This window comes from Erythrolamprus reginae, chromosome 1 (genome assembly GCF_031021105.1).
Source record: "Erythrolamprus reginae isolate rEryReg1 chromosome 1, rEryReg1.hap1, whole genome shotgun sequence".
NCBI lineage: Eukaryota > Metazoa > Chordata > Lepidosauria > Squamata > Dipsadidae > Erythrolamprus > Erythrolamprus reginae.
Genome location: NC_091950.1, coordinates 110,148,461 through 110,164,532, shown reverse-complemented (window position 1 = coordinate 110,164,532; position 16,072 = coordinate 110,148,461).

The following is a 16,072-nucleotide window of genomic DNA, read 5'->3' as shown; positions in this document are numbered from 1 at the left end:
TTTTTTCAAATGAAGGTCACCTGTAGCTCAAAATGCTCAACTAGGTTAATTTTATTTATTTGTTATATTAGGAAAGCAACCCCATTGATAGTCCTAAGACGTCCCAGCCTTCAAAGGTTAACATCTACCATATTTTTGGAGAATAGGATGTACCTTTTCCTTCCCTAAAGCAGGATGGAAGTTCAGGTGCGTCTTATATGCTGAATGTACCTTTTTTCAAAGCTTTTTTTCTCCAGCCCTAGTTAGGTGCTAACGATCTTCCCAGCTCTTATCTCACAGGTTCTTTCATTGTTACTCTTTTCAGAGAATGTTTTCCAAGTTCTAAGTCTTTGCAGGGTTTTTTCATTGCTCTAGCTTGCTCCAAATGTTTCTTTTCAGCCCTAACCAGGGGCCAACGATGTTCCCAGCTCTTACCCGCTTGCAAGCCCTTTCACTGTTAATCTCTGTCTAGAATGTTTTCCAAATCCCAAGTCTTTGCAGGGGGTTTTTCATTGCTCTAACTTTGTAATTCTTTTTATTGGTCTCCTTGATCCAAATGTTTCTTTCCAGCCCTAACCAGGTGATAACAATGTTCCCAGTTCTTACAGGCTTGCAAGCTCTTCCATTGTTACTCTTTACGAAGAACGTTTTCCAAACCCCACGTCTTTGCAGGGTTTTTTTCATTTCTCTAACTGTTTCTTTCCAGCCCTAATTAGGTGCTAATGATGTTCGCAGCTCTTACTGGTTTGCAAACTCTTTCATTGTTACTCTCTCTGAATAAGGTTTTTTAAAGCCTGAACCAGGGGATAAAATAATGTGCTGAAACTGACCAGACTAAAGATACTAGCCAGATGAATATCTGGTAAGCAGATTCTTTCCCCTATTTTCCTCCCCAAAAACTAAGGTGTGTCTTATACTCCAGTGCATCTTATACTCTGAAAAATATGGTATATCTAAATCTGTTTGCATATGCCAACCAATAGCAAAGGGTTTTAGAACCCACTAATGATTTATACCCCTTGAAAAAAATCTATTTCTTTGCTTATTGATTTGCATTTACAAAATTATTCAGCAGCTTAGCAAGAAAACAGCAATAAAATATAGATTAAAAAAATACTAAAATTAAAGTCATGAATCCATCAAATGGGGCAATAATGTACCAAATGACAAATTCAACCAAATAGATGAACATCAGGATCTTCACTGAGGATGAAAACGTGAATCAAAATGTTCTCCATAAGATTCTTGACTTCATCTGAGAAGTCACTACAATGAGAAGGCCCTGTCTCAGGTTGCCATATAGGACATGTCTGACCTTGTCAAGAGAGAAAGTATGGAAAAGTAAAGCTGATTCATGATACAGATCCCCAGGCATAATGGAATTTATATTTCAGAAGAGCATATTGAAACTAATGATCTCCAAGAGCAGTTCTTCCATCCAGAGGCCTTTGGAAAATGCCTTAATGATGTCAAATAATGATATACATATTATTAAATCCTCAGGTCAGTGCTGAATTCATGCATTTATATTCCAATGTCTGATCCAAAAATATGTCAGTCTTTTGGGACTGTCAGAGAAACCATAAGTACTAACACTCTGGTTATCTAACACTTAACAGCAATAGCACTTAGACATATAACATTTTACTGTCAGAGGTGGCTTCCTCCCGGTTCGTACCGGTGCTATAGAACTGGTAGAAAACCACTGGTGACATCACAGAGCTGGTTCTGTCAGAGCCAGTCCATGAATGTCGCCATCTTTTTTTGGAAATTATTTTTCAATTTAAATTTTTTTGGGGGGGAAATTTTTCGCCTGGTGCACCAGTTGCGGCCCTATTTGGACAGGGAGTCATTGCTCACAGTTACTCATGCCCTCATCACCTCAAGGTTCAATTACTGCAACGCTCTCTACATGGGGCTACCTTTGAAAAGTGTTCGGAAATTTCAGATCGTGCAGAACGCAGCCATGAGAGCCAGCGTGGGGCTTCCAAGATTCGCCCACGTTTCCACAACACTCTGTGGCTTGCATTGGCTGCCGATCAGTTTCCGGTCACAATTCAAAGTATTGGTTATAACCTTTGAAGCCCTACATGGCATTGGACCAGAGTACCTCCGGAACCGCCTGCTACCGCACGAACCCCAGCGACCGATAAGGTCCCACAGAGTTGGCCTTCTCCGGGTCCCATCAACTAAACAATGTCATTTGGCGGGCCCCAGGGGAAGACCCTTCTCTGTGGTGGCCCCGGCCCTCTGGAATCAACTCCCCCCAGAGATTAGAATTGCCCCCACCCTCCCTGTCTTTCGTAAACTACTCAAGACTCACTTATACCCGCATGGGGGAGTTGAGACACCTTTCCACCAGCCTCTTTTATACTTTGTTTTATGTTTGGTATGAATGTGTTGTTTGGTTTTTTAAATAATGATAGGGTTTTGTATGTTTTTTAATATTAGATTTGTTCTACTATAATATTGTTTTTATTATTGTTGTGAGCCACCCCGAGTCTTCGGAGAGGGGCGGCATACATAACTAATAAATTATTAATTATTATTATTATTCTGAGAATGCTCAGAAGGTGAGTTTCCAGCACTGCACATGCACTGCCATCTTTTCTTTATTTGGGGGGGGGAGATTTTTGGCACTGTGTATGTGTGTGCGTATGGCCATATGGTACACGATGCATGCACAGCCACATGACATGGGAGGAAGTGAACTGGTGGCAAGGTAAGTTAGAATCCACTCCTGTTCACAATGCTTTACAGCCCTAAATTGCTCTGAGTGAATTTCTTTCCAGCCCTAACCAGGTGCTAATGATGTTCCCAGCTCTTACCGGCTTACAAGCTCTTTCATTGCTAATCTCTGTCAAGAATGTTTTCCAAACCCTGTCTTTGATTTTTTTTTCATTTCCTATTTGCTCCAAATGTTTCTTTCCAGCCCGTACCAGGTGCTAACAATGTTCCCAGCTTTTACTGGCTTGAAAGCTCTTTCATTGTTACTCTCTGCCAAGAATGTATTCCAAACTTTGTCTTTGTAGAGGGTTTTTTTTTTCATTGCTTTACTTTCCAGCCCTGGGAAGAATATTTTCCAAGACCTAAGTCTTTGTAGTTTCCCCCCCCCCCCCATTTTGGTATAACTTGTTCCAAATGTTTCTTTCCAGCCCTAACCAGGTACTAATGATGTTCCCAGATCTTACCGGTTTACAAACTCTTTCATTGTTACATTGAATAAAATTTGTTTTAAGCCCTTAAACAGGGGATAAAATAATGTGCCGAAGCTGACCAGACTAAGGATGCTAGCCAGATGAATACCTGGTAGGAGGTTTGATAAATAACAAGAAATAAATAAAGCAAAACATTTATTGTAAATTTATAGTAATTGAAACTTGCAAGTCTGAAAATAAATCTCCTTTCTTTTATTTTTCCACAAAACCAGGGCTGGATCTCCTCTGAGATTCTTCCCACACCTACTTTTCTTCTGAGGACTGAGCTACCTTTTGTTGTCTTATCAATAGCTCTTCTTCTTATCTCCCAAGGTCATTCCCACATGCTGTTATAATAAATCATGGATTTTACACAATGACATACAATTTGTAGCATTGTCCCATTGCTTCTCTTACAAACACCATCTTTTTCTCAACCAGTTCCTCAAAGCTGCTTAAAACAGCTATGCAATGATGGCCTAATAAGCCACAAACATAAAAAAGCATAAAAAGAAAAATGACAGCCAATAAAATGTCTGGTAATAAGATGCTAACATGTGCACCTGCAGCTGCAAACCAATTTGTTACATTCATCTTTAATAATTAGAGATTACACCAGATTTTAAATTTGGTAAGGTGACTTTGCTACTGAAAATCAATCCACTTATTTTGAATCCACTTATTTCAACTTGGACATAACTTCAGGGTACTCTTGGTCCTTGCCTCTTCTATCATTCCTAGGACATCAGTGCTCTTTCCCCTAAACCTCTCTAAGCTAAAAGTAGGAACATAAATAAACAGTCAGAATAAATCCATAAATAAAATGTACCTTGGGAAAGATGGAGCGATCACTCCCGGACAATCATTTCTCCTTAGCTGTAAATATGTCAACCAATGTTTCATTTCATGCTGACAATTAGGAATGAGGCTGGGAGCTATGGTTTTGCCCAAAGCATAAAAGAAAACTTCATCCCTGAGATTTACAATAAAGAAGACTTTTGTGCCCTTTGGTATCTGGAAATAAAATTCTGGCCTCCACAAAGAAGGAACTACAGGAAAACAAACAAGAATCAAATTGCTTTTGTGTGTTTCTACTGCTCTTCTAAAATGGCTTGGCATTCATCCAGAACACTTAGACAGCTCAATGTGTTTTCTGTGAGAAGCAGAAATAATTATTTGATTCATATTAATGCTGTGCATAGCATATTACTTTTAATCAGTAGACCTAAGGCTTGGATATCTCAAATATTTCAGACCCTTGGATTTCTTTACACAGCAAACCCTTAACAAACAGACATTTTATCTTGCCATGTTTTTTTAAAAATTCTCAAACCTCTTTTTCTTCTTGCTTTTGCTCCTTTTTGCAATATTGTGGTGAACACATAATGTTTCTTCAAATAAAGGTCTTAGCCTATGAAGGTAATGAAACAAGGAGCCTGTATTTAACATTAGACTTTAATAAAGAAAACAAATTCCCATACCTAGCAAGAATAAAAGTATTGTTTATTCAACTTAGAGTAAAATCTACCAGCAAATGTCTTTTTATCCTGTTTATAAAATTTCCCATTTTCCAAGCAAAACTGGTTTAAGATTAAAAAAATACTATAGTAAAATATTGAGATTTTTAAAAATGTTTACTATGGCAAACATTTATTGTATGTTATTTTGAAATAATTGTGTTAAGACCTGGAACAAAATTAAGAAGCTCATGTCAACATGGGCTAGATTAAAATTGTCACTGTTGGGGATAATTTCTGTAGTAAAAGTGAATGTTTTGTTTAGAATGATGGTTTTGCTTCAGATAATACCTATTTGGACAATGGATATATCATTCATGCAATGTAAAAAAGCTATATCTAAATTTTAAAGGAAAGGAGAAAATATGAATTAAATATAAAGAATGTTAAAACAATGTTATAAATTGAAAGGAAAAGATGAGGATCGGAGATGGTATTCTGCCAGTTCTGACCAGTTCAGGCAAGACAATAGTGGCGACTGCCTACCCACCCAGCCCGCCTGGATATAATGCTGTCCTATTTAGCCATGTTTTCGAGGCTGGGTGCATAAATGCTTCTTTGAGCAGGGGGTCCTTTCCAGATCCCTACAAGGAAGCAATTGTGTGCCCCCTCCTCAAGAAGCTTTCCCTGGACTCAGCCATTCTTAACAACTATCGGCCAATCTCCAATCTTCCCTTTATGGAGAAGTTTGTTGAGAAGGTGGTGGCGCTCCAGCTCCAGCGGTCCTTGAAAGAAGCCGATTATCAAGGCCCTCAACAGTCAGGATTCAGCACGGAAACTGCTTTGGTCACATTGATGATCTCTGGGGGGCCCGGGACAGGGGTTTATCATCTGTCCTGGTGCTTCTCGACCTCTCAGTGGCTTTCGATACCATTGATCATGGTATCCTTCTGCACCGGCTGGAGGGGTTGGGAGTGGGAGGCACTGTTCTTCAGTGGTTCTCCTCCTACCTCTCCTGTCGGTCACAGTCAGTGTTAGTGGGAGGTCAGAGGTCAACCTCTAGGTTTCTCCCTTGTGGGGTGCCTCAGGGGTCGGTCCTCTACATGAAATCGCTGGGCAAAATCATCCAAGGACATGGTGTGAGGTATCATCGGTATGCGGATGATACCCAGTTGTACATCTTCACCCCATGTCCAGTTAATGAAGCAGTGGATGTGATGTGCCGGTTCCTGGAGGCTGTTGGGGTCTAGATGGGTGTCAAGAGACTCAAACTCAACCCTGATAAGATGGAGTGGCTGTGGGTTTTGCCTCCCAGGGACAATTCCATCTGTCCATCCATCACCCTGGGGGGGATCATTGATCCCCTCAGAGAAGGTTCGCAACTTGGGTGTCCTCCTCGATTCACAGCTCACATTAGAGAAACATCTTTCAGCTGTGGCGAGGGGGACATTTGCCCAGGTTCGCCTGGTGCACCAGTTGCGGCCCTATTTGGACCGGGAGTCACTGCTCACAGTCACTTCATCACCTCGAGGCTCGACTACTGTAACGGTCTCTACATGGGGCTACCTTTGAAAAGTGTTCGGAAACTTCTGATCGTGCAGAATGCAACTGCGAGATCAATCATGGGCTTCCCTAAATATGCTCATGTTACACCAACACTCCGCAGTCTGCATTGGTTTTGCCTAAGGAAGATGCCTCAGACCAACTGTTGTATTTGTAAATCATAATTTACTCTTTTTTTATTAGTTATTTCAATTGTATAAGGCCAACCGCTATAGCTATGTTACCCTGGTGAAATTCAATTTTTTACACGTTCTGTGTACGTGACTTGGTGAGTGTGGTGTGGTTTGGTGGGCATGGCTTGGTAGGGGTGGCAGGGGAAAGATACTGCATAATCTCCATTCCCACCAAACTTCAGGGGAAAGATACTGCATAATCTCCATTCCCACCCAACTTCAGGGGAAAGATACTGCAAAATCCTCATTCCTTCCCCACACTTGGGGGAAGGATATTCCAAAATCTCTATTCCCCACTCTAGTGCCAGCCAGAGGTGGTATTTGCCGGTTCTCTGAACTACTCAAAATTTCCCCTACCAGTTCTCTAAACTACTCAAAATTTCTGCTATGGTCAGAATTTGCTGTATTTCACCCCTGCTTCACAGTGGTAAAGAAAGCATTGGTATAATAATTACAGTGAAATATTCATGAAATATTTAAAAGCATAAATAATTAAAACCCTGGGGTTTTGTTTGACTGTTTTGTTTAAATAATAATTTAAATTCTGTGAGATTAAGGATAGTTTCTTCAGTTCAACAGGAAGATAAGGATCAGGAGTGGCTACTGAGAACATTTCTTGCCATCAGTTGAACAAGGTCACTGGCAATCAGTGAAATACAGTGATACCTCTACTTAAGAACTTTTCTAGATAAGAACCGGGTGTTCAAGATTTTGGGGGCTCTTTTTAAGAACCATTTTCTACTTAAGAACCCAAGCCTGGAAAAATTTCCCAGGAAATTTGAGAGTGGCACAAAGGCCCAACCAGTTTCCTGCCATTCCCCCTTTAATGAGTAGTAGGTACCCCCCCTGTCGCCCACCTGGGTTTCTCTCTCTGGCACAATGTCTGGGAGGCAGCCTCGTGTCAGGTTTATGGGAGGTGCGTGCTCCTCCTCGCCGCCTCAGAGTCCCTCTTTTTTAAAAAAACCTTAAAGTTTTGGAATTTTTTTTATTCCGCTCACCCCACCTTCTTCCTTCGGCAGCGACTGTTCTCCTCCTCTTTTTCCTCCTCCTCCTCCCACCCAAATTCCGAGCTTTTATTTCTTTCCTAATGGGTTTGCACACATTATTTGCTTTTACATTGATTCCTATGGGAAAAATTGCTTCTACTTAAAAATATTTCTACTTAAGAACCTGGTCACAGAACGAATTAAGTTCTTAAGTAGAGGTACCACTGTACTCTTAATTCAGACATAATTATGAGGAGTGTTCTTAAGCTTTTGCTATTGCTTCAGTTTACAATATCAGAGTACTGTATATTTGTTCTTTTTTGAGGAGTTCAAACCAACTATTATTTTCGCCATGACTGGATTAAATTTCCTTCATTCCATTTATTATGTAATAGTAGGCAGACCTTCAAAAGGACATTACTATTCCCCAAATGAGAAACAGTGATCTATATAGTACCCAACTCCAATTATCCTCATAGGTTTCCACGGTGGATTCATTTTGACATTGAAAAGCATTTTCCAGGTTGAATATTGCTTACCAAAAACATCCTTTGAAATCTATCTGTGAAGATTCTCTGTGTAACAAGAAATGGAGAAGAAACAAAAATAATTGATAGCTTAGAGATCAAGAAGTCCTCCTATAGTAATGTGCCTTTCTCTGACCCTCAATCAAAGCCTGACTCAAACTGACCAAGGCAACCTCAATACTGCTGGTCATTCTGAAGCCAGATTGAAATAGGCTACGTGCGTCAAGCATAATAACAAGAACTCTGAGTTCAATGCTCACTCAAGCATTGTAAATTCCATTCAGCCAACTGCAATCAGAAATTCAATGTAGTATTTTCCATCACTCGAGAAAGTTGAGGGCAGACAGTGGAGAGAAAAAGCACACATATTTAAAGGATTAATAAGAATTTGCGCTACTGTGACATAATTGCAACATCATGTTGATTTATCTACTCTTTGCAAAAAGCAAACCACTTATATGCTTTCCTGTCTAGAAATTACCTATTAATTTAATCGGTAACTTCATGCATCTCACATATGGGTACCACAGTTAACCCACAGTATATTTGTTAAACTTTGGATACTGTTAATTTCTTCAACATTTTGTTAAATGTAGGGGAGCTTTGAAACCATGAAATGACTCTTAAAATGCTTCCCTAGCTTACCACCTAAATATGTTATAGATAAAACCATAATGTTTCCCATTGAATAAAGAGGTGAAAACAGGATGAAAAGGAGATCTCATAAGTATAGGTCCTTACATGAATAGGGCATCCTAGAAAATAAATGAAGGTAGGTCAGTCTTCAAGCTTAGGTAAATGGCAAGTCCTTTCATTTCCAGAGTGATTTTCATTTTTAATGAGCATGTTGAAATTGGTTTCATGAGAAATACTATTAAAACCATGCCATCAAGGCACATCCTTATCATTTTTAGTCAGATTGAACATGGCTTCACATGAATATTCATGGCAAAAGCTCTGTAATTCTCACTTTCTAAACCCTTGCCTGGATGGTCAGAAGCTCAGCTTCCACCACTGTTCGGTGTCAAGGGCAATGCAGTTTTCTCTGACCAAACCATCATGACAAGCCAAGAAGATTCAGCTGTCACTTTCTAATGAGCAAGCTGTTTTGATACTTGTTGCATGTGGGTGGATAAGTGTGTATAACTTCATATATACTTCTATTTCTTCCTCTCCTGTTTTTATACAAGTGACATATATTAAGATAAACGCTATTTACGTGCTTAAATCATTCTTGTCCATTCATCCCTTAAATGTTTCAGCTTGGAGGTTCTTTTTACTTGCCTATTTTTAGATTTTAAGCTAAAAATTAAAAGAAAGATACAATATTGTATTGCAGCTTGACGAAAAAGAGAACAGCTCCCTTGCCAGTTTAACTGAGACTAAACATTTGTATTTCAGTTTGTGGACTGTCCATGCTGATTGTACTGAACTAAAAAAAAAATAAAGAGCATGTATAGTGAAATTTCCTTTGACAAAAGCTTGACTCAGATAACTTTATGGCTGTATAGCTTTCTTAGCAACATGAAGGTGATTTACCATTGCCTTTTCTCAGTGGGTTTATTTTTTAACATCTCAGTGCAGCCTTTAGCTCTGAGATTTTCTGATAATCTCCTATCGAAATTCTAACTGGGTCTGCTAAGCTTTTTAAGAACAGCCAGGATTGGTTAGGTTCTGTCACCAGCTGTTGGAACGATCAACAGAGAGCTCCTGAGGTTCAGCCAATACCTAGAGATAAACAGGCATTGGAAGGCTAAATCTGGAATGCAGGGCCATGCAGGTAACCAATACGTATACATAATTCAGTCAGGGTTGAGAATTAATTGGAAATAGCAGTCTGATTCTAATGTCTTTAGCCTGGATCTAAAGATCAAAGAATCCCTTCCAGCAGTGAGAAGACTAATCTTCTCATGGAAAGGATGCTTGGAAGATTGACGCAGGTTTTCATACCCAACATCAATTCAATGGTGTGTTGAGCTTCCAGGCTTTTAGGCTGTTTTCTATGTATTTGATATCCTAACATTTTGCTATCAACTATTACTAGCATCTTCAGAGGGTAAAGTGGTTGGTTCTGCAGCATCTAGGCAGAAATAGTATGAATTCAGTATTTAAACCTCTTATAAAAATGTGTATATAAATAAGGGTATTTATAAATGCAAAACGGGGTGATTTGGTGTAATGGATTTGTGATTGAGAAAAGAACAACCTATAAATTATTCCAGGCACTTTTATCATCCCAAAAATTAGCTATATGTTGTAGTTTCTCCTCCCTTTGCAACAGAATTGATAGTCACATTTCACTAAAAAATATTGCTCTTTGAGGAACATGTTCTACCAAATGAAAGCAATGCCTGGTTTCCGGTCACATTTCTTGAACAAAGCAAAGATAAATAACATTTTTAGAACCACGTTAGCACACACTGCCATGCTGGGTACAAAGTAATTCTTCAAATGGAATTACTTTGTTTAACCTTGTAATAGAAACAAACTGTTCGTTTATCTCAGATGCCTGGCCTTGTATTGAGGCTGTGCTTGGTTCAATCCCAGTTCACAGAGGCTAATAATAATTTTAAAAGCTCATAGCAACACAACATGTAGGGGAAGGAGAAATTACAAATTGGACACAATTTAACAGGATAACAAGAAAAAGAAATGCAATCAATCAGAACAGAGCTGGAAGGGACCTTGGAAATCTTCTAATACAGCTCCCTGCTCAAGCAGTGATGGTGAACCTATGGCATTGGTGCCACAGATGGCCCATGGACCCATATCTGCTGGTACACAAGCCGTTGCCCTGGCTCAGCTCCAACATGCATGTGTGTGCTAGCCAGCTGATTTTTGGCTCACACAGAGGCTCTGGGAGGGCGTTTTTGGCTTTCAGAGAGTCTCCCCCAGCTCCAGGGAAGCCTTTGGAGCATGGAAATGGGGAAACACGAACCTACTGGGCCCACCAGAAGTTAGGAAACAGGCTGTTTCCAGGCTCCAGTGGGCCTCTGGAGGGCAGAGGAAGCTGTTTTCACCCTCCCCAGGCATTGAATTATGGGTGTGGGCACTTGCACATGTGCGATAGGACGCGCACACACTATTTTGGCACCCAAGGAAAAAAAGGTTTGCCCTCACTCCCCTATACCATTTCAGACTAGTTACTTCTTTAAAACTTCCATTAATGAAGCACCCACAATTTCTGAAGGCAACATGTTCCACTGGTTAATTGTCATCATTGTTAGGAAATGTCTCCTTAATTCCAGGTTTATTCTCTCCTTGATTAGTTTCCATCCATTGTTTATTGTCCTTCCCTCTGGTGCTTTGGAAAATAAGTCCTTCTTTTTTCTAGACTAGCCTTACTCAATTTTTGCAACCATTCATCATATGTTTTAGAAGTTTATGAAGCTGGTTCCAGAACACCAGACCTGCCACAGAGAAGGGCCTTCCCCATGGCCCCGCCAGTCAACATGGTTTGACTGACAGGATCCAGAGAAGGCCAACTTTGTGGGGCCTTATCTGTCGCTGGGAGCTATGTGGCAGATGTAAGTCCCAAAGATAGTCTGCATGTGGTAGGGCTGTATAGGTGATAACCAACACCATTACCAAATTTTTGCAACCATTCTTCATATGTTTTAGTCTCCAGGCCTTGCCTGAAAACAAAGAACTTAAGGCTCTTTAAACCTGTGGAGAGTTGAAAATGATCCCTTTGTCTTGAGGAAATTTTGATCAAATCACTCCATTGAATCACATCCTCATCTGCTTGGAGCAGCAAATCAAATGAGGATGCTTTTAAATGCTTCATAGCTTTCTTATGGACTTCACAGATGCAGTGATCATTTATGGTGTTAATACAAGCAGTATGCAATATTACACCATAGTTTCCATATCTGTACAATGCTGAAAAGGTCAAATGATGTAATGGCTTTCTGATTTTGAAGTAGTCCACGAGTGAGGTTTAACACCTCATTACATTAGCTGATTCCTTTAGAGGGGTTTATGACAATTTGCCATGGCCAACTCGCCACAGCCAACTTCCACAGCCCATTTGCCACAGCCAACTCACCATGGGACAATTTGCTGTGGGACAAGAATTACACTAATATCAAAGAAATTGTGGGATAGAATCATCAAATAAAGGATGCAAAAGAAGGGACAGAATGGAATGTCAATGACAAAAATTTAAATATTTTTTAAAAAATTTTTTGAATTGAATTGTTCAATTGTCCTGCATTGAGTTGTCCCATGGTGAGTTGGCCATGGTAAGTTGTCAGCAAACGGAGAGTTGTTTGTGATGAGTTGGCCGCAGAGAGTTGGCTGAGGCAAGTTGTCCCATTCCACCCTTAGGGTGGCAAGTCTAACATTGTTTTGGATTTATTCATTTTCTCAGCTCTCATTTCTATTTACTGTGTCTAGACACAAGCCATAACTTTGTTCCTTATTGTGCTAATGAAATGATGTACTTCTCTAATGATTAATACAACTAGGAGTTCGATGCAGTTTTGAGCACTCTCTATATCAATTCAAGGTGGACCATTCAGGTAGGCATCTTGAGTCAAACCTAATATATGGATAACACAGGTTTTATTCCCTCAGGCGTGAGAAAATGGGTGCCATGTTAATACTGACAAACAATGGTTCCACATTAATTGCTTTAAAAGTAGAGGACATCAAGTTATGAATGCCAGCTTCTTTCTCTGTAATCTTTGTATATATACTCACTATCACTTTGTATATATACTCACTTTGTATATGTATACTATCACTTTGTGTTCGCCCTAGAACAAGGACAGAAACACCAGCCTGAAGATGATGAGTGGGACCTCGTCGAAATGTCGCCAGAAATTTCTAAATCCTACACAGTAAGAGACCCGAATATACCAAGACTATCATACTATCACTTTGTATATATATTCTGTAATCTTTGTATATATACTCAGCTCCTGAATTCTTTATTAACCAGATAGTGTCAGCAAGCCACAATCTCGACAAAATTAGTAATTTGAAAGTAGGCCTGCCCAATTTGTTTGTTTGTTTGTTTATTTATCTACTTACTTACTTACTTACTTACTATTATTTATTTATTTATTTATTTATTTATTTATTTATTTATCAAATTTATATGCCACTCAACCCCCAAAAGACTCTTTGTGGCTTCCAGCAAAAATCAACATTAAAAACAATATAAATACTTAATTAAAATCCAAATGGAACCATACATACCTTGCACTATCACTCATGGCCAGATCTAAACAGTATCACATTTAACCATGCTGTTCTGTTCGGGTCGTATGTGACCCGAAACCAAGTTTGAGTCTCTGTAAAACATTTTCCCTGCATATCTGAAACTTGAAATTCCATGAGTTTTCATCATTTCAGGGGTTCTCTCTATGAGAATTTTTTTTTGGGGGGTGGGGGGTTTCTTTCTTGCTGAAAAAAAAAACCTCCCTAATGTTATGTTCCCGGGTCTATTTGACCCGGACTGCAAATTGATCATTTTAGGTACTTATATTTGGTCTTTTTGAAAGCTTTTTTCACCTGGAAACAGGTTTGAACATTTCTGCACACAATGATATGAAATTTGAAATGAAAAAAGTAAATCTTATTGGTTTATTTCGTGGATATAATGCATGCCCCCCCCCCGTTTTTGTGAATTTTTGTCAATTTTTCCAGTTCAATTTTTTCAATTTTTCCAGTTCAATTTTCATATCATTATGTTCAGAAATGTTCAAGCTACCAATCCCACACCAACTTTAATAAAATAGAATGGATTTTGCTAGCAAAACTATCCATAAAGTGAAGACTATTTCAAAAAAACGGAGGGGCATGCATTTCATCAACAAAATAAACCAATATGCATCAATTTTTCCAGTTCAATTTTCATATCATTATGTTCAGAAATGTTCAAGCTACCAACCCCACACCAACTTTAATAAAATAGAATGGATTTTGCAAGCAAAACTATCCATAAATTGAAAAAATTCACAAAAACGGGGGGCATGAAATATATCCGCAAAATAAACCAATAAGATTTACTTTTTTCATTTCAATTTTCATATCATTGTGTGCAGAAATGTTCAGACTACTTTCCAAGTGAAAAAAGTTTTCAAATTGACCAAACATAAGCACTTCAAATGAAGAGTTTTTGGTCCGGGTCGTATGTGACCCGAACATAACATTAGGAAGTTTTTTCGAACAGAACAGCAGGGTTAAACAATGGCCTCAGGCCTGCCGGAAGAGCCAGGTCTTAACAGCTTTGTAGAAGGCCATTAGGGTGGGGAGGGTACGGATCTCCAGAGGAAGCTGGTTCCAGAGCACCAGAGCAGCCACAGAGAAGGGCCTTCCCCACGGCCCTGCCAGTCAACATGGTTTGACTGACAGGATCTGGAGAAGGCCAACTTTGTGGGCCATTATCAGTCGCTGGGAACTATGTGGCAGAAGAAAGTCCCAAAGATAGTCTGCAGGTGGTAGGACTATATAGGTGATAACCAACACCATTACCAACTTTGCTAGCATCCAGCAATCAGAAACAACAAAAATAGCACCCCACCATATGCACATTTTTCAGATTCACAACAAGATTGTTTTACAGGGGAAAAAGGAATGAATGATTAGAAGTTAAAATAAATTGTGAAAAAATAAAGCAATGGGAAAAGGTCCCTGAAGAAAATAAAATATAGGCAAAAACTTTAAAATGTAAAAATCCTGAAAAAAAATATTGGTAGATCTCATCAGTAGCAAGAAATAAATGTCAAAAGAACAGAAAATGGCTTTGAATAAGAGTATGCTTTGCCCCTTTTGTCATGGAGAGTGGAGAATTAAGTACATGAGGAGAAACATAAAAGTATGTTGACTGCACTGAGAATAGTGTACTTAAGAAGTGAGTTCTGTACAGGAAAACAAGAAGAAATTGAGCCCTGGGGGAAAAGATGCCTGGAATGAATGTGGATTGAATACAAAAATGAGTGACCAGTACAAAATAAATACACTGAGTTGGTTTGGTGATGTAGTGAAAATGAGTGAACCAATTCTATAATAGATATAAGAAACAAAGAAGAATATATCAAGATAAAAGGAAGCTCAGGAAAATCAAGGTTGGTTGATGTTGATGAGAAAATACAAAAGCAAATATTAACTATGAAAAAATGTTTTTCCTTTCTAATATTGTATACCAGAGGTAATCAAACTTGGCAACATTAAGACTTATGGAATTCCCAGAATTCCCAGCACAGCTGGCTGGAGAATTCTAGGTGTTGAAGTCCACAAGTCTTAAAGTTGCCATGTTTGGGGACCCTTGCTGTATACAATTGCTTTTTATTCCGTTACTTATGCTTTGCCATGTTCAAGGCAGTGATCAGGTGCCGAGGCAGCTTGGTTCTTTTGGATCAAAAGAGTACGAGCTTGGGGACCCAACGGGGAAGCTTAGGATTTGTTCTGCCGGCGTGTCTCAACCGCCTGTAATTACAGGGTAATTAGTCCAGAAAGACACACACCACATGATAGAAGGAAAACCCAAAAGTCTTTATCAACAGAAAAACAGAAACAGCTCCCTTTTTAAATGTCAAAGGGATTTTCTGGTACAGACAAGGCACAGGTTAAATGCAATACAAATTCTCACCCAAGAACTGGGAAATTGAGTCCAATTCTAAAGTCCAGAAAGTCCACACACAATCTTGAACAGCAAAAACCACAAACCTGACGAAACTATGAATCAGATAAACTGCCATGAGGCTAAAACAGCAGGCTGTTCTTTTATCTGTAGCACTAATTACAGCAGCCCCACCCAACCACAGGTGGCCTCATTTATCTCCTGTAATAATCCTTCAGTTGTTGTCTCCTATGCCTCACGCTACGCATGCGTGGATGTGTCATAAATTCTTGTTCCGAATCCAGGGATGATAAGGATGATTGATCTCCTCCTGGGCTGTCTGCCAAACTCCTCTCTTCCAAGTCACCCCCACCTTCTTCTTCTTCTTCTTCTTCTTCTTCTTCTTCTTCTTCTTCTTCTTCTTCTTCTTCTTCTTCTTCTTCTTCAGAGACTTCACTACCTGCCTCTGTTGGCAATAAAGCAGGCCTATGACATGTTGATGTTTCCCCTGCATCCTCCTCCACATTCCTTGGGGCAGGAGCTGGGCCAGAGCCAACCACAACAGTATTGGTAGAATTTAGCTACTTAAAATTCAGTATCACCCCTCCACCCCCCCCCCT